At 40.9% G+C, this 13,268-nt stretch overlaps 1 protein-coding gene across 1 annotated transcript in view; it reads right to left on the bottom strand.

Annotated features, from left to right (window-relative positions):
- DYNC1I2 (dynein cytoplasmic 1 intermediate chain 2) overlaps positions 1–13,268 on the bottom strand; it is a gene marked incomplete in the record, with an annotated part of 278,955 nt that overhangs the window by 204,904 nt on the left and 60,783 nt on the right.

Below are 13,268 nucleotides of genomic sequence, written 5' to 3'. Positions count from 1 at the left end.
ATGCATTATAGCCAAATCAGTCTAAAGTCTTGTGAAAGTTTACATTTGTAGCAAGTCTAGTTTACTATAAGTGATTTACTTGCTTATTTACAGTTTTTGTAACACATCACAGAAACACACTTTTAAAGAAGTTTCTGTTTCCCATCCACTTTGAGACCCGATAGTCTACAGAACCTTAGGTGTGAATGGTCGGTATCTGGTGACATTGCCCACAGCATAAAATATGTGCAGGAAATGTTCCTATTGGTACAGGAAGAAGGATAACATATTGGCTCTTTGGTAATGAAGCAATCTGCATTTCCACTGGGATGTGGAACTGATAGTGTTTCCAAGATGTGACACTACCATAATTATAGGTTAAGCACAGCCTTAGGCTGAGATGTGTCAATCCATGTGAAACCTACTCTATATCTAATATCAATTCAACAGCTCTGCAGAAAGGGGCAGTCTCCTTAACCTTTATGTGGTCCAACACTAGTGGTAGCGGTTACCATGACTCCCACCTTCTTTAAATGGTGAGAGGTAACTTAACATATTGCACCAAAAGTAGTTAGTAACACAATTCAATACACTTTATTTTTTTTTAAATATGGTAATAAGATTTAAATAAAATAAAAACACCTACAAATATGCAACAGATTTTTGCTGAGGGCATTTTTTTTCTTATTTTAAATATATTAAAAAATATCTACCCTTAAAATAGAATCACAGCTCAAAGCTAAGGGAAAACTGGAGGTTATATTTACAAAATTACTACGTTAAATGATATGTGTGTGTAAAAGAGAATATATATATATATATAATTATTCAAAGGGATAATGGTCCTAAGGGTTGTGGAAGTTAAGTCAAAGCCATTGTGAGTGTGGAATGGTTAGTACAAAAACAAACAACAATACTGATATTTATTCTATCTAGCAGTGGGGTATACATAATATAACAGTTCTGTACACTCATACATTATGCTTTGTGCAAAATAGCCAGAATTCATATCACTTAATATGAGACCTCACTCCCAGAGATTTCTAGATGCTACCACGCATTTTGTATAAACACTTCAGTCAGAGTACACGGTTGTTAATAATATAACAACAACAACAAAATATATTTGTAGAGCACCAACAGATTCTGCAATTAGTACAATTATGTATAATTTTATCCCCTAGTACCTGAACCTGACAAACACCAGGGCACATATAAAATGGAGCCTGGCAACCAGTAAATCCCCTTACAAATAGTCCACAGCAGTTGTGGTCTTCAATTGTTTTTATTTTGTGTGTTGTATAAATAAGTTTTGACCTCCTGCTTTTTGAATTAGGCAACAAGTATCTTTCCATGTTCATTATAATGGTTAGTGTGACGAGTGTACAAACCTGGTATGTTATTTATTTCATTTTCATAAGACTAGAAGTGCAGATTTTTTAGTAATCTAGTACATTGTGCCGCCGCTGCATTATAGGTTACAAAGCACTTCTATGTTTATGTTCCTCTAATCCTGCAGCAGCTTTACATACCTGAGTAGAACTACACAGTCTTACACTTGTATATAAAAAATAAATAAGAAAATGAAACTTCCCAACAGTAAACTGGGTTAAACAAAAAATAAAAAAGGAAGTGATCTGAGGATACAAAGATCTAAAATTGTATAAAGTGACACAATCCCGCCACCGTGCAAAGTACAGGACTAAGTCATTTATAGGAATGAAAGGTGGTGGAATAAATAAAAGCATATGCATTACTTTGTGGTAACGGTTGTTCGTGAGCTGTAAAAATAAGCACATGCAGTTAGTACTATGTTAATGATAAAATACTATCACAAAACCTAGTCTTTTAAAATGTCTCTAGAAGAGTCCTGATTTCATAAAGGACAATTTAAATGGACATAAGAGAATGTCATTGCACACCAGCACATTTTAATTTCACTTAAAAGCATTTTGGAATAACTGTGACAATTGTTTTCAGAAAATGCTAGCATGTTGCCCCGATGCTTCTAAATCAATCTGAAATGCACTGCTGGGCGTTTCAAATTCATTTCTTTTTTCTTTTAATTAAAGGCTCAGTTTTACCTACCATTTCCTGTTTCTGCAGTGTTCCCACCTGGTTATCTACAGTCCGATGTAATTATTAAAAATCCATAAAATAACCCAATTGTGCAATGTACTTTCAAATGCAAATGTAGGTCTGTTAGAAGATATCAGTGCCATGTCTACATTAAGTTGTCTCTCCTGTTAAACACCATGCGTTTTATCAGGAGAGACACCATCTAGCACTAACAAAAGCATTTGGCTGTGCAGGGTTTGGCAGGTTTTATTTTTTTTTTTGTTTTTTAAAGTACTAAATTATTTTGACAGATGGACTTTGTTTAGAATAACCAATAGCCACATTATCTTCCACTGAATTAATTAAAAGGGACAGTCTAGTCAAAATTAAACAGTTATGATTCAGATAGGGCATGCAATTTTAACCAACTTCATAATTCACATTTATCTTAAAATTTGCTTTGTTCTCTTGGTATTCTTAGTTGAAAGCTAAATCTAAGTAGGCTCCTATGCTAATTTATAAACCCTTGAAGGCCGCTCCTTATCTCGATGCATTTTACAGTTTTTCACAGCTAGGGGCATTAGTTCATGTGTGCCATATAGATAGTATTGTGCTCACGCCCGTGGAGTTACTTATGAGAGGGTTGGCTAAAATGCAAGTCTGTCAAAAGAACTGAAATAAGGGGGCAATTTGTAGAGGATTAGATACAAGTTAACCAGAGGTAAAAAAGTATCTTAATATAACTGTTGGTTATGCAAATCTGGAGAATGGGTAATAAAGGGATTATCTATACCTCAGATCTTTTGACAGACTTGCATTTCAGGCAATAAATGTGCTTACTCTTAAATAACTCCACAAGCATGAGCACAAAGTTAGCTATATGGCTGACATGAACTAACGCCCTCTAGCAGTGAAAAAATGTAAAATTCATTCAGATAGGATGCGGCCTTCAAGGGCTTAGAAATTAACATATAAGCCTACCTAGGTTAGCCTTCAACTAAGAATACCAAGAGAACAAAGCAAATTTGATGATAAAAGTAAAAAATCGGAAAGTTTCTTAAAATTACATGCCCTATCTGAATCATAAAAGTTAAATTCTGACTAGACTGTTCCGTTAAACAATGATATACAAACATAAAATGTTTAAGTATATGAAGTAAAAAAAATTGCAATATACTTGTGTTTATCTGGTCTCCTTTTGCTGTAATTTAATTCTGAAAATAATTATGTGTATATTAGTAATTTTTATCTGCATGTAAGGTACAACAATTTTGAATAGGGCTCCAGGACCTATTTAATGAGCACACCACCTGGCTGATTTTACTGACCACCTGACTTAAAACAATGCAATCTTTAAAATTGGCTTAAATTTAATGTTTTTTGCACAAATTATAATTTTAGAAAACAGAATTTATGCTTACCTGATAAATTACTTTCTCCAACGGTGTGTCCGGTCCACGGCGTCATCCTTACTTGTGGGATATTCTCCTCCCCAACAGGAAATGGCAAAGAGCCCAGCAAAGCTGGCCATATAGTCCCTCCTAGGCTCCGCCTACCCCAGTCATTCGACCGACGGACAGGAGGAAATATATATAGGAGAAACCATATGGTAACGTGGTGACTGTAGTTAGAGAAAATAATTCATCAGACCTGATTAAAAAACCAGGGCGGGCCGTGGACCGGACACACCGTTGGAGAAAGTAATTTATCAGGTAAGCATAAATTCTGTTTTCTCCAACATAGGTGTGTCCGGTCCACGGCGTCATCCTTACTTGTGGGAACCAATACCAAAGCTTTAGGACACGGATGAAGGGAGGGAGCAAATCAGGTCACCCAAACGGAAGGCACCACGGCTTGCAAAACCTTTCTCCCAAAAATAGCCTCCGAAGAAGCAAAAGTATATAATTTAAAAAATTTGGTCAACAGGAACCTCATTCTTGAAGGCCCATGTGGAAGCCACAGCCCTAGTGGAGTGAGCTGTGATACTTTCAGTAGGCTGCCGTCCGGCAGTCTCAAAAGCCAATCTGATGATGCTTTTAAACCAAAAGGAAAGAGAGGTAGAAGTTGCTTTTTTACCTCTCCTTTAACCAGAATAAACAACAAACAAAGTAGATGTTTGTCTAAAATCTTCAGTAGCCTCTAAATAGAATTTTAGAGCACGGACAACGTCCAAATTGTGTAACAAACGTTCCTTCTATGAAACTGGATTCGGACACAAAGAAGGTACAACTATCTCCTGGTTAATATTTTTGTTGGAAACAACCTTCGGAAGAAAACCAGGCTCAGTACGTAAAACCACCTTATCTGCATGGACCAGATAGGGCGGAGAACACTGCAGAGCAGATAACTCAGAAACTCTTCTAGCGGAAGAAATTGCAACCTAAAACAAAACTTTCCAAGATAATAACTTAATATCTACGGAATGTAAGGGTTCAAACGGAACCCCTTGAAGAACTGAAAGAACTAGATTAAGACTCCAGGGAAGAGTCAAAGGTCTGTAAACAGGCTTGATTCTAACCAGAGCCTGAACAAACGCTTAAACGTCTGGCACAGCTGCCAGCCTTTTGTGAAGTAAAACAGATAAAGCAGAGATCTGTCCCTTCAGAGAACTCGCAGAAAATCCTTTCTCCAAACCTTCTTGTAGAAAGGAAAGAATCATAGGAATTTTTATCTTGTTCCATGGGAATCCTTTAGATTCACACCAACAGATATATTTTTTCCATATATTATGGTAAATTTTTCTAGTTACAGGCTTTCTAGCCTGAATAAGAGTATCTATTACAGAATCTGAAAACCCACGCTTTGATAAAATTAAGCGTTCAAACTCCAAGCAGTCAGTTGGAGGAAAACCAGATTCGGATGTTCGAATGGACCCTGAATAAGAAGGTCCTGTCTCAAAGGTAGCTTCCATGGTGGAGCCGATGACACATTCACCAGGTCTGCATACCAAGTCCTGCGTGGCCACACAGGAACTATCAAGATCACCGAAGCCCTCTCCAGATTGATCCTGGCTACCAGCCTGGGAATGAGAGGAAACGGTGGGAATACATAAGCTAGGTTGAAGATCCAAGGTGCTACTATTGTATCCAATAGAGTCGCCTTGGGATCCCTGGATTTGGACCCGTAACAAGGGACCATGAAGTTCTGACGAGAGGCCATCAGAACCATGTCTGGAATGCCCCATAATTGAGTTATTTGGGCAAAGATTTCCAGATGGAGTTCCCACTCCCCCGGATGCTCCTCCATCGCCAGGGAACTCCTTGTTACCCCCTGATGGTTGATATATGTAACAGTCGTCATGATGTCTGATTGAAACCTTATGAATTTGGCCTTTGCTAGTCGAGGCCAAGCCTTGAGAGCATTGAATATCGCTCTCAGTTCCATTATGTTTATCGGGAGAAGAGAGTCTTCCCGAAACCATAGACCCTGAGCTTTCCGGTTCCCAGACCGCGCCCCAGCCCACCAGACTGGCGTTGGTCGTGACAATGACCTACTCTGGTCTGCGGAAGCTCATTCCCTGTGACAGGTTGTCCAGGGTCAGCCACCAACGGAGTGAATCTCTGGTTATTTGATCTACTTGTATCGTCGGAGACAAGTCTGTATAATCCCCATTCCACTGTCTGAGCATGCACAGGTGTAATGGTCTTAGATGAATTCGTGCAAAAGGAACTATGTCCATTGCCGCAACCATCAAACCTATTACTTCCATGCACTGCGCTATGGAAGGAAGAAGAACAGAATGAAGTACCTGACAAGAGCTTAGAAGTTTTGATTTTCTGGCCTCTGTCAGAAAAACCTTCATTTCTAAGGAAACTATTATTGTTCCCAAGAAGGGAACTCTTGTTGACGGGGACAGAGAACTTTTTTCTATGTTCACTTTCCACCTGTGAGATCTGAGAAAGGCTAGGACAATGTCCGTATGAGCCCTTGCTTTTGACAGAGACGACACTTGAATCAGGATGTCTTCCAAGTAAGGTACTACTGCAATGCCCCTTGGTCTTAGCACCGCTAGAAGGGACCCTAGTACCCTTGTGAAAATCCTTGGAGCAGTGGCTAATCCGAATGGAAGTGCCACAAACTGGTAATGCTTGTCCAGAAAGGCGAACCTTAGGAACCGAAAATGTTCCTTGTGGATAGGAATACGTAGGTACGCATCCTTTAAGTCCACCGTGGTCATGAATTGACCTTCCTGGATGGTAGGAAGGATCGTTCGAATGGTTTCCATTTTGAACGATGAAACCCTTAGAAACTTGAGATCTAAAATAGGTCTGAATGTTCCCTCTTTTTTGGGAATTATGAACAGGTTGGAGTAAAAACCCATCCCTTGTTCTCCTAATGGAACAGGATGAATCACTCCCATGCTTAACAGGTCTTCTACACAGTGTAAGAATGCCTGTTCGAAGATAATTGAGACCCGTGGAACCTTCCCCTTGGGGGTAGTTCCCTGAATTCCAGGAGATAACCTTGAGAAACTATTTCTAGCGCCCAAGGATCCTGAACATCTCTTGCCCCAGCCTGAGCAAAGAGAGAAAGTCTGCCCCCCACCAGATCCTTCCCAGATCGGGGGCCAACACTTCATGCTGTTTTGGTAGCAGTGGCAGGTGACTTGGCCAGCTTCCCCTTGTTCCAGCCTTGCATCGGCCTCCAGGCTGGCTTGGTTTGAGAAGTATTACCCTCTTGCTTAGAGGGTGTAGAATTTGAGGCTGGTCCGTTTCTGCGAAAGGGACGAAAATTTGGCTTATTTTTAGCCTTAAAAAACCTATCCAGAGGAAGGGCGTGGCCCTTTCCCCCAGTGATGTCTGAAATAATCTCTTTCAAGTCAGGGCCAAACAGTGTTTTACCCTTGAAAGGGATGTTAAGCAAAAGCGCTCTGCGCGCCACGATAGCAAACCCTGAATTATTCGCCGCTAATCTAGCTAATTGCAAAGCGGCATCTAAAATAAAAGAGTTAGCCAATTTAAGAGCTTGAACTCTGTCCAAAACCTCCTCGTACGAAGATTCTTTATTGAGCGACTTTTCTAGTTTTTCGAACCAGAAACACGCAGCTGTAGTGACAGGAACAATGCATGAAATTGGTTGTAGAAGGTAACCTTGCTGAACAAACATCTTTTTAAGCAAACCCTCTAACCTTTAATCCATAGGATCTTGAAAGCACAACTATCTTCTATAGGAATAGAAGTGCGTTTGTTTAGAGTAGAAACCGCCCCCTCGACCTTGGGGACTGTATGCTATAAGTCCTTTCTGGGGTCGACTATAGGAAATAATTTCTTAAATATAGGGGGAGGACAAAAGGTATGCCGGGCCTTTCCCACTCCTTATTTACTATGTCCGCCACCCGCTTGGGTATAGGAAAAACATCGGGGGGCACAGGAACCTCTAGGAACTTGTCCATCTTACCTAATTTCTCTGGAATGACCAAATTGTCACAATCATCCAGAGTAGATAATACCTCCTTAAGTAGTGAGTGGAGATGTTGTAATTTAAATTTAAAAGTTACAATATCAGGTTCTGCTTGTTGAGAAATTTTCCCTGAATCTGAAATTTCTCCCTCAGACAAAACCTCCCTCCTGGCCCCTTCAGATAGGTGTGAGGGTATGTCAGAACAGATATCATCAGCGTCCTTTTGCTCTTCAGTGTTTAAAACAGAGCAATCACGCTTTCTCTGATAAGTAGGCATTTTGGAAAAAATGCATGCAATAGAATTATCCATTACAGCCATTAATTGTTGTATGGTAATAAGTATTGGCGCACTAGATGTACTAGGGGCCTCTTGTGTGGGCAAAACTGGTGTAGACACAGAAGGGGATGATGCAGTACCATGCTTACTCCCCTCATTAGAGGAATCATCTTGGGCAATATCATATCTATGGCATTATTATCCCTACTTTGTTTGGACATTATGACACAAATATATCACATATATTTAAATGGGGAGACACATTTGCTTTCATACATATAGAACATCGTTATCTGATGGTTCAGACATGTTAAACAGGCTTAAACTTGTCAACAAAGCACAAAAAATGTTTTACAATAAAACCGTTACTGTCCCTTTAAATTTTAAACTGAACACACTTTATTACTGAATATGTGAAAAAGTATGAAGGAATTGTTCAAAATTCACCAAAATTTCACCACAGTAACTTAAAGCCTTAAAAGTATTGCACACCAAATTTGAAAGCTTTAACCCTTAAAATAACGGAACCGGAGCCGTTTTTACATTTAACCCCTATACAGTCCCAGGTATCTGCTTTGCTGAGACCCAACCAAGCCCAGAGGGGAATACGATACCAAATGATGCCTTCTATAAGCTTTTTCAGTGGTTCTTAGCTCCTCACACATGCATCTGCATGCCATGCTTTCCAAAAACAACTGCGCATTAGAGGCGCGAAAATGAGGCTCTGTCTATGACTAGAAAAGGCCCCCAGTGAAAAAGGTGTCCAATACAGTGCCTGCCGTTTTTATTAAAACAATCTCCAAGATTTAACAACTATTAAAAGTAATAATCTGCCAAATATACTTAGTAAAGTAATCGTTTTAGCCCAGAAAAATGTCTACCAGTTTTTTAAGCCCTAATGAAGCCCTTTATTCTTTTACTTAAACTAAGAAAAACAGAATTTATGTTTACCTGATAAATTACTTTCTCCAACGGTGTGTCCGGTCCACGGCGTCATCCTTACTTGTGGGATATTCTCTTCCCCAACAGGAAATGGCAAAGAGCCCAGCAAAGCTGGTCACATGATCCCTCCTAGGCTCCGCCTTCCCCAGTCATCCGACCGACGTAAAGGAGGAATATTTGCATAGGAGAAATCATATGATACCGTGGTGACTGTAGTTAAAGAAAATAAATTATCAGACCTGATTAAAAAAACCAGGGCGGGCCGTGGACCGGACACACCGTTGGAGAAAGTAATTTATCAGGTAAACATAAATTCTGTTTTCTCCAACATAGGTGTGTCCGGTCCACGGCGTCATCCTTACTTGTGGGAACCAATACCAAAGCTTTAGGACACGGATGAAGGGAGGGAGCAAATCAGGTCACCTAAATGGAAGGCACCACGGCTTGCAAAACCTTTCTCCCAAAAACAGCCTCAGAAGAAGCAAAAGTATCAAACTTGTAAAATTTGGTAAAAGTGTGCAGTGAAGACCAAGTCGCTGCCTTACATATCTGATCAACAGAAGCCTCGTTCTTGAAGGCCCATGTGGAAGCCACAGCCCTAGTGGAATGAGCTGTGATTCTTTCAGGAGGCTGCCGTCCGGCAGTCTCATAAGCCAATCTGATGATGCTTTTAATCCAAAAAGAGAGAGAGGTAGAAGTTGCTTTTTGACCTCTCCTTTTACCAGAATAAACAACAAACAAGGAAGATGTTTGTCTAAAATCCTTTGTAGCATCTAAATAGAATTTTAGAGCGCGAACAACATCCAAATTGTGCAACAAACGTTCCTTCTTTGAAACTGGATTCGGACACAAAGAAGGCACGACTATCTCCTGGTTAATGTTTTTGTTAGAAACAACTTTCGGAAGAAAACCAGGTTTAGTACGTAAAACCACCTTATCTGCATGGAACACCAGATAAGGAGGAGAACACTGCAGAGCAGATAATTCTGAAACTCTTCTAGCAGAAGAAATTGCAACCAAAAACAAAACTTTCCAAGATAATAACTTAATATCAACGGAATGTAAGGGTTCAAACGGAACCCCCTGAAGAACTGAAAGAACTAAATTGAGACTCCAAGGAGGAGTCAAAGGTTTGTAAACAGGCTTGATTCTAACCAGAGCCTGAACAAAGGCTTGAACATCTGGCACAGCTGCCAGCTTTTTGTGAAGTAACACAGACAAGGCAGAAATCTGTCCCTTCAAGGAACTTGCAGATAATCCTTTCTCCAATCCTTCTTGAAGAAAGGATAGAATCTTAGGAATTTTTACCTTGTCCCAAGGGAATCCTTTAGATTCACACCAACAGATATATTTTTTCCATATTTTGTGGTAAATTTTTCTAGTTACAGGCTTTCTGGCCTGAACAAGAGTATCAATAACAGAATCTGAGAACCCTCACTTTGATAAGATCAAGCGTTCAATCTCCAAGCAGTCAGTTGGAGTGAGACCAGATTCGGATGTTCGAACGGACCTTGAACAAGAAGGTCTCGTCTCAAAGGTAGCTTCCATGGTGGAGCCGATGACATATTCACCAGGTCTGCATACCAAGTCCTGCGTGGCCACGCAGGAGCTATCAAGATCACCGATGCCCTCTCCTGATTGATCCTGGCTACCAGCCTGGGGATGAGAGGAAACGGCGGGAATACATAAGCTAGTTTGAAGGTCCAAGGTGCTACTAGTGCATCTACTAGAGTCGCCTTGGGATCCCTGGATCTGGACCCGTAGCAAGGAACCTTGAAGTTCTGACGAGAGGCCATCAGATCCATGTCTGGAATGCCCCACAGTTGAGTAATTTGGGCAAAGATTTCCGGATGGAGTTCCCACTCCCCCGGATGTAATGTCTGACGACTCAGAAAATCCGCTTCCCAATTTTCCACTCCTGGGATGTGGATTGCAGACAAGTGGCAGGAGTGAGTCTCCGCCCATTGAATGATTTTGGTCACTTCTTCCATCGCCAGGGAACTCCTTGTTCCCCCCTGATGGTTGATGTACGCAACAGTCGTCATGTTGTCTGATTGAAACCGTATGAACTTGGCCTTATGATTAGGGAAAGCCCCTAGAGAATAAGGTGTCCAATACAGTGCCTGCCGGTTATTTTACAAAATTCCCAAGATTAAAATAATTCCTCAAGGCTATGGAGTATAAAATATGTTTATATATAAATCGATTTAGCCCAGAAAATGTCTACAGTCTTAAAAAGCCCTTGTGAAGCCCTTATTTACTGTCTGTAATAAAATGGCTTACCGGATCCCATAGGGAAAATGACAGCTTCCAGCATTACATCGTCTTGTTAGAATGTGTCATACCTCAAGCAGCAAAAGTCTGCTCACTGTTCCCCCAACTGAAGTTAATTCCTCTCAACAGTCCTGTGTGGAACAGCCATCGATTTTAGTAACGGTTGCTAAAATAATTTTCCTCTTACAAACAGAAATCTTCATCTCTTTTCTGTTTCAGAGTAAATAGTACATACCAGCACTATTTTAAAATAACAAACTCTTGATTGAATAATAAAAACTACAGTTAAACACTAAAAAACTCTAAGCCATCTCCGTGGAGATGTTGCCTGTACAACGGCAAAGAGAATGACTGGGGAAGGCGGAGCCTAGGAGGGATCATGTGACCAGCTTTGCTGGGCTCTTTGCCATTTCCTGTTGGGGAAGAGAATATCCCACAAGTAAGGATGACGCCGTGGACCGAACACACCTATGTTGGAGAAATGGCTTACCGGTTCCCATAGGGAAAAACATAATTTATGCTTACCTGATAAATTCCTTTCTTCTGTTGTGTGATCAGTCCACGGGTCATCATTACTTCTGGGATATAACTCCTCCCCAACAGGAAATGCAAGAGGATTCACCCAGCAGAGCTGCATATAGCTCCTCCCCTCTACGTCAGTCCCAGTCATTCGACCAAGAATCAACGAGAAAGGAGTAACCAAGGGTGAAGTGGTGACTGGAGTATAATTTAAAAAATATTTACCTGCCTTAAAACAGGGCGGGCCGTGGACTGATCACACAACAGAAGAAAGGAATTTATCAGGTAAGCATAAATTATGTTTTCTTCTGTTATGTGTGATCAGTCCACGGGTCATCATTACTTCTGGGATACCAATACCAAAGCAAAAGTACACGGATGACGGGAGGGATAGGCAGGCTCATTATACAGAAGGAACCACTGCCTGAAGAACCTTTCTCCCAAAAATAGCCTCCGAAGAAGCAAAAGTATCAAATTTGTAAAATTTGGAAAAAGTATGAAGCGAAGACCAAGTTGCAGCCTTGCAAATCTGTTCAACAGAGGCCTCATTCTTAAAGGCCCAAGTGGAAGCCACAGCTCTAGTGGAGTGGGCTGTAATTCTTTCAGGAGGCTGCTGTCCAGCAGTCTCATAGGCTAAACGTATTATGCTACGAAGCCAAAAAGAGAGAGAGGTAGCAGAAGCTTTTTGACCTCTCCTCTGTCCAGAATAAACGACAAACAGGGAAGAAGTTTGGCGAAAATCTTTAGTTGCCTGCAAGTAGAACTTGAGGGCATGAACTACATCCAGATTGTGTAGAAGACGTTCCTTCTTTGAAGAAGGATTTGGACACAGGGATGGAACAACAATCTCTTGATTGATGTTCCTGTTAGTGACTACCTTAGGTAAGAACCCAGGTTTAGTACGCAGAACTACCTTGTCTGAGTGAAAAATCAGATAAGGGGAATCACAATGTAAGGCTGATAACTCAGAAACTCTTCGAGCCGAGGAAATAGCCATTAAAAACAGAACTTTCCAAGATAACAATTTTATATCAATGGAATGAAGGGGTTCAAACGGAACCCCCTGTAAAACGTTAAGAACTAAGTTTAAACTCCATGGCGGAGCAACAGCCTTAAACACAGGCTTGATCCTAGCTAGAGCCTGACAAAAAGCCTGGACGTCTGGATCTTCTGACAGACGCCTGTGTAACAAGATGGACAGAGCTGAAATCTGTCCCTTTAATGAGCTAGCTGATAAACCCTTATCTAAGCCTTCTTGTAGAAAAGACAATATCCTAGCGATCCTAACCTTACTCCAGGAGTAACCTTTGGATTCGCACCAGTATAGGTATTTCCGCCATATTTTATGGTAAATCCTTCTGGTAACAGGCTTCCTAGCCTGAATCAGGGTATCAATAACCGACTCAGAAAAACCACGTTTTGATAAAATCAAGCGTTCAATTTCCAAGCAGTCAGCTTCAGAGAAGTTAGATTTTGATGTTTGAATGGACCCTGTATCAGAAGGTCCTGTCTTAGAGGTAGAGACCAAGGCGGACAGGATGACATGTCCACTAGATCTGCATACCAAGTCCTGCGTGGCCATGCAGGTGCTATTAGAATTACTGATGCTCTCTCCTGTTTGATTTTGGCAATCAATCGAGGAAGCAGCGGGAAGGGTGGAAACACATAAGCCATCCCGAAGATCCAAGGTGCTGTCAAAGCATCTATCAGAACTGCTTCCGGATCCCTGGATCTGGACCCGTAGCGAGGAAGTTTGGCGTTCTGGCGAGACGCCATGAGATCTATCTCTGGTTTGCCCCAACGTCGAAGTATTTGGGCA

This window comes from Bombina bombina, chromosome 1 (genome assembly GCF_027579735.1).
Source record: "Bombina bombina isolate aBomBom1 chromosome 1, aBomBom1.pri, whole genome shotgun sequence".
NCBI classification, from domain to species: domain Eukaryota; kingdom Metazoa; phylum Chordata; class Amphibia; order Anura; family Bombinatoridae; genus Bombina; species Bombina bombina.
Note: the sequence above shows the minus strand (reverse complement) of the source record. Positions and strands in the feature narration are given on the sequence as shown.